The sequence below is a fragment of the Ischnura elegans genome, chromosome 12 (assembly GCF_921293095.1).
Source record: "Ischnura elegans chromosome 12, ioIscEleg1.1, whole genome shotgun sequence".
NCBI lineage: Eukaryota > Metazoa > Arthropoda > Insecta > Odonata > Coenagrionidae > Ischnura > Ischnura elegans.
This window is the reverse complement of record NC_060257.1, coordinates 54,072,715-54,079,123: the sequence shown is the minus strand read 5'-3', so window position 1 is coordinate 54,079,123 and position 6,409 is coordinate 54,072,715.

Here is a 6,409-nt window from a genome sequence, read left to right as displayed (position 1 = left end):
ATTATTATCATAATACGAGGGATGTTCAATAATTTGATTTCTGTCGCCACTTCGGTCGCAGTTTAATCGGCTTTCAAAAATGTCCGCGGCCCGGTGATGAGTGCAATGCGATCCACTTTTTTTTCCAATATTTTGCAGTGAAATGTTTGTAATTTCGAGGAATAGCATTGAAAAGTTATGAAATTGATAAATCGCGTCGTCATGAATGTGAATTTCGGTGGACACCCCCAATTATACCTTATTTACTATAAGGTATGAAAAAGTAAACCATTACAGAAACTTACCATGGGGTAAAATAACTAAAATTGTACAGGAATGTTTGTTTTAAAAACTGCATTCTGTGGAAAATTAGTAATGACACAACCCTATGTTATGTTACAAGCAGGGATGGCAAGTGAAACGAAACGAAAATGTGTTGTTTCGACACGGAGGGAAACGAAAATACCAGTTTTGGGTTTAGTTTCGTTCCCGCACGAAATTAAAATCAACAAGGAGTTTAGTTTTGACCCGGGACGAAACTTTACTCCCGGGAACGAAACTAAATTAATCGAAACTCATACTAAGCTGCTCATACTTAAGTTTCGATCTCAGAAGTTGAGTGTAGGGGGATAAGAGAGAATAGTTTCAACCAATTACATTTGACATGCGTGTGGAGATGTTAAAACATAGAGCTTAAAATTCGAATGGCCATTCATGGTGAAACAAAAACACAGTACTATTCCACAAAATATATTTAAGCTGTCTGCTAGTTTCAACGTTTACACCGTCATTATCAAGACTAACTGGTGTTGGTGAATCTTGGTGACCTGGTGATCAGTTAGTCTTGATAATGACGGTGTAAACGTTGAAACTAGTAGACAGCTTAAATATATTTTGTGGAATAGTACTGTGTTTTTGTTTCACCATGAATATTTCATCGTTCCACCAAGTAACGCCCACATCAGTTGATTCTATTCGAATGGCCAGTTTGTGTTCATCGTTCTCCTGTTGGTGGTAAAAATATGAGTGCCCATGCACCTAATGGCGGTAGGCCAAACCTCTACTTCATTCAACCAAACTTCGTACTCTGTGTGGGTCGAAATTCAACCGTTCGAAGGTAAAGCACGTGGTCCCTTCAGTGCGAAACATTATCTAAGTTTCGTTTCGTCGCAGAGTTTTAGTTTCGTTTCGACCCGAGTTAGTTTTGACTCCGATTTCGTTTCGAACCTGAGTTTGGCTCCCCGGTTTTAAATCCATTTCGTTTCGTTTCTGCACTACGTTCCTGGGAACGAAACTATTGAAATTTTACTGGTTTTGACTTTCGTTTAGTTTCATTTGCCACCCCTGGTTGCAAGCCTCGAAATTCTCAAAACTTTGTTGGTCTCCCGGACTCTGACTACTGAGGGAGGTTACCCCCAGTTCCCAAACCCAGCCCCTCATTGTCCCTTTCCAAGAAGATGTTTATAGATCTATTTTTTTCTGCCGATACGAAATTCAGTGGACGGTTTTATGGGGATTCGGGGATCGGGTTGGTGTGGTTTGCCAGAGTATTGACTTTCCATCCCGTGATCTAAGGTTCCAATCCCGGCGGTGGCAGATTTTTTTCAGAGACTGCCCGATCCCTGCTTGAATTTTGTGTGGAGGACGTTTCAAGCGAAACACTCCGTCCGTCGGATGGGGCGTTAAGCCTTATGGAATATGCGCCTTTTGCTAAGATCAGGCTAAGGGTACTCGCATAGTGAGGAGGTAGAGTTGGAGGTGGGGATAGAGGTAGAAATGGAGATTGAGGTGGAGCTAGAGGTTGTATCGCCTAGTAAAGAGGTGTACGCACGCAGCTTTCCCACAGCCTCGACCACGAGCCAGTATTCCAGTGTGTGGCATCAGGTGTAACGGTTACTTGGTTTGTTGTAACAGTTTCACAATATTAAGCGATAGTAGTGGTGATAGTGACGATGTCGTCAGCATGTAAGTGGAGGCTCATTGGTACGTTAAGTAATCGCGAATTCATTGATCATCCCATAAATCTAGTGCGATAAGATCTAGGAGAATTTCACCATCTGTACTTGCAACTAGACCCAGACAAATTTCAGGAATACACGAGGATGTCACACGAAACGGGCATTGAATGCACCAATCACGGAGAAGCCTCCCGATATACCTCGTGACACATCGTTCGAAAAGACAAACTCGTTTTTCTATGAAAGCGGTCTAGCACAACCTCCTGGTTAGCCGCGAGGTGCACCTCTACCTCGACCTGCTCACTATGCGCGCGCCCGTAACTCACAATGCATTTGTGTTACCTCGAGGTACCGCGGGCTCTACCTCTAACCCCACCTCTTACCTCCTCCCTATGCGAGTACCCTAATGCCAACGCCGGGTTTCTCTCCACCCTTCCATCCATACACCTCACTCATGGCGCTAATGACCTTAGCTGTCGGTCGCTTCCTTCAACTACCATACCTTATCGCATTTATGGGAAGATTCTATGAATTGAATTTGCTTATTTGTTTTGAAAACTTTTCCATACCACTTACCCGTCGGTACAGTGGGCAGCAGTGATGGCCATGGTCTCACTGACAATAGATGCTCCACACTCGAAGTATCCACCACGGCGAAGGACAAGCTGTAAAGAATTTCCATGTGTTTTTCATTTGGAACGATCTGATATATTTTTCATTTAACCTATATCCGTCCTCCGTGGCCGTATGGCTACATCCTACCAGTCTATTTTAAGGTAATTCAATGTTAAACTTTCTTTTCAGACTGCTTTCGGTCCTTATCCTTTATCTATATTACGATAAAAATAATCTATCATCGCATTTCAAGTATATTTAAATAACTTTGTCAAATTTATTTACACCCTTAGCCACATTAGGGGATTGGGACGGTCTTCATAAGGTAGTTTTAATTAGTTAAGGAACCCTTCCCGCGAAATCTAAAGTTCTGTATGATTAAGCTAAATAAGGTTGTGTGTAAGGGTCTTTTCATTTTGTATATGTGACTATGTTTCGATTAAATTTTATATAGTATTCCATGTTTATGTCCTTTTTATTTAATTGTATCTATGTTACCACCCGACCGAATGTTTGACTTGTAACTGTACTTTAGTGATAAAAATGATGACATTGAAAACGTCAATTATAATCAATAAATTAACCAGTAATAGTTCAACTGTTTTTTTGATCAAATTCACCAACTCATTTTTAAGTGTTTGGTATTCCATTATTAGGTTTCTTGGTTAGTAAATTTTTATTTATACCCCTATTTTTTACATGAAGTCACCCGGGTTTCGCTGAGTAATCACCATCAACCGACGTAAATTATTATGCATTTATCATATCATTGTAACGTAATTACCTAGCTGAGAAAGGCAGTGGCGTAGCGAAGGAGGGTTTTGGGGGGTAAAACCCCCCACCAGAACTAAGAGAATTTTTAAAATTTAATCCATTTTACTTAAATGAAATCCATTTTAGAAAGCCGTAAAACTCACCAGTTTGAACCATTTATCTTAAAAATTTTCTGGGAAAGGGCACCCACACCTCTCGTATTCCGTACCCCCCAGTATTAGTTGCTCCTAAAACACCCCCAAATCTTATTTGCTAGCTGCGCGCTTCGAGGAAGGTATGAATTTTGAAACGGATGCCAGAATAGGGGAACAATATAGGTAGGGATATTCGTTTTTGAGAGTTTTCCTGGTTAATATTTATTTAAATTTCTAACCGCTCTCTAGAATCTAATTCGCGGCGGTCGCTACGTAGTTTTAATACATTCATTACAATCAAAACCCGTGCTGATGAATTTAAAAAAGGAAATGGTATACGTAAAAGTTAACTAACCAAGGAACCTTTTGAAAAAAGTATCAATTCGTGGTTATAGCAATTCAAGTGAGTCTAATTTTAATTGAAAATAATTTTTAAATTAACCTTGATAAATTGGCTCTAGGGTAGACAATGTTTATAATCATAAACAGTTAATACATTTTGTTTTATCCTTTATTTAACGCAAAAGAATATTATTAAGAACTTAATTAATGCATTTTTAATCAAACAAAAAATTAACTTACTATGGAATATTTTGATAAAGTGCTAAGAAATTCTTAAATTTACGTTGGCACTTCCCGCTGATACAACTAAATTTCAGTGGTGGTACTAGCAAAGAGTCATTTCCAATTTGATAGTGGATAACATTTACTTAAATTACCAGGCTTATATATTGTTGCTGAAAAATCGTATTTCCAAATAATTCAGCAAAATTATTAGGACGTCAAAGTTAATCCAATTATTTCTCTTTACAGTCCTAATGTAAAAATAACCTCGCTAATAAACATTTATAAAGGATTTTATTGAAAATATCGTGATTTTTATCGACCTTGTCAATAACGCGTAGGAGACAAACTCACCTGGTATGGATAATCTTCGATGTTTGCTGTATCACCTCCCACGATCCTTCCCTGGTATCGTGGACGATGGATTTTGGGTACGCGCCCTAGAAATCATTTGGGAAGAAATAGAATTTGCCTTAAAAATCTAATCAAATGGAAAGTAACTTCGACGGTGTGGCGTAAATTTTAGCTCTTTTGCCTATATTAATCGCTAACTGCAGAAATGCATCACGTCCAGGTCAAACGATTTTTCTTTTATTCCCTCAAGTTTTTGCTAGGCGCAAGAGTTATTACTATAGACGATTTCTGAATGAACGTTCAAAAAAAAAAATATATATATATATAAGTATGTGGCCGATCGAGGCGAACGAACAAAAATTGTACTACTAAAAACATAGACACACGCAAAAAAAAGGGACACTCACAAAAAAAACGTTCAGACGTTTCAGCGGATTGATCCGCTATCTTCAGTGCTGAAGGTGAACTGCTGCAGGCAGGGTAAGTTCCTCCAGTCGCCCTCCTTGGTGAGGTAGTAGGGGTGGAAGAAGGGGAAGGGGAGAGGGGGAAAGGGAGGGTAGGGTTTTTTTTGGCTTTTAATGGGCGATGTTTAGCCCGGGCGTTTCAAACGCCTTTTCAACCCAGATGTGGGCCATTTCCCTCGTCCTCACCTCGATGATAGTTGCCCTCTCTGGCAAGACTTCAATGAAGGTTAGGGAAAAACATTGGTCGAAGGTACTGTTGTGTGAGGATGTGTGAATGGGGATGGGTTCATGAAAGGGGGGAGTTTTGCAGGAGTGCCTGTGGTTATTCATACGGATGGATATGGGTGTGGTACATTCTCCTATGTAGTACGCGGGGCAAAAATTACAAAATAGCCTGTATACAACGTTGAAGGAAGTGCAAGACGGTGTGGAGGAGGATCTATTGATGACAGGTGAAGTGGTGGGGCGTAACAGGGGGCAGCACTTGCACCGGGGGCGGTTGCATGGAGTCAGGGAGGAAGGTGGGGGCAGAGCGTGCCGTAGGAGGGGGCGGGTGGATTTTAAAATATTACCTAAGTTAGGTGCTCTTCTGTAGGCAATGGAGGGGCAGGATGGAAGAAGAGCAGCCGTGATTTTGTTTTTGCTGATGATAGGGTACAGATCTTTTAATATTTTTTTAATTTTTTGAGTGCCCGGGAAGAAGTTAGCGGTTCAAGACCGTTACGTTGACGTAAAGGAATGAGAACACAGGGTAGCAATTTTTTAAAACACATTTTCTGTTGACTTTAATTATTGAGCTGCTCTATGCTAAAATAGCCATGCTGATTTCAAAACTGTGGTTAGTTTTCTCCTGCCACGTCAAGTTTTTTCACTATACCTTGTGTGATTGTGACCGTACTCTGCTAGATTGAGCGTCGATGATAGGAGGGTTTATTGCTCTCCAATAGAGTGGTTTCCTATTTTTTTATTTCCTAAATCGAAAGATTATTACTCCTGGAGTACGTATTTCACGCTTTATAGATTTTTTTAAATGACGATATCTATTTTTCGCGATTGATTGAAAAGTGAAAATTTTCAAGCGCGAGAAAACGCGACGGCTAGGTAGGAATGCTGGGAAAAGCCCGTGTGAAGTCATTATGGTTCCAGCTGCCGCCGTCCTTGGTGCGAGGCTTTGAGCGCCGCTACGATGCAGGCTGCTAGCAGGTAGCAGAGTACCCTTCTAGCAGGTAGCGCTTGGCTTAAATAAGGATTATTAATGCACTGTCAAACGAAGGCAACTTTCCGACCTTAGGCAATTTTAATAAGTGAATATTAAGAAATGTTTCCCTGAGCTCAGTGCCACATGCATACATTAGTAATCTCATACGATTTAAATCTCCTATCTACCCGTATAGAATCTAGGTCCCTGTGATGTGACTAGAGAAAAAGCATTGCCCAATCGCTAATAAGCTTCGAATTTCTATTTCTGAAAATTTAAATTTTCTTCTACTTTACGCTGAAGAATACTTCCCACGTATCCTTGTATTTCTCGATAAATATTAGATCATTGTAAGAAGGTAATATTAAG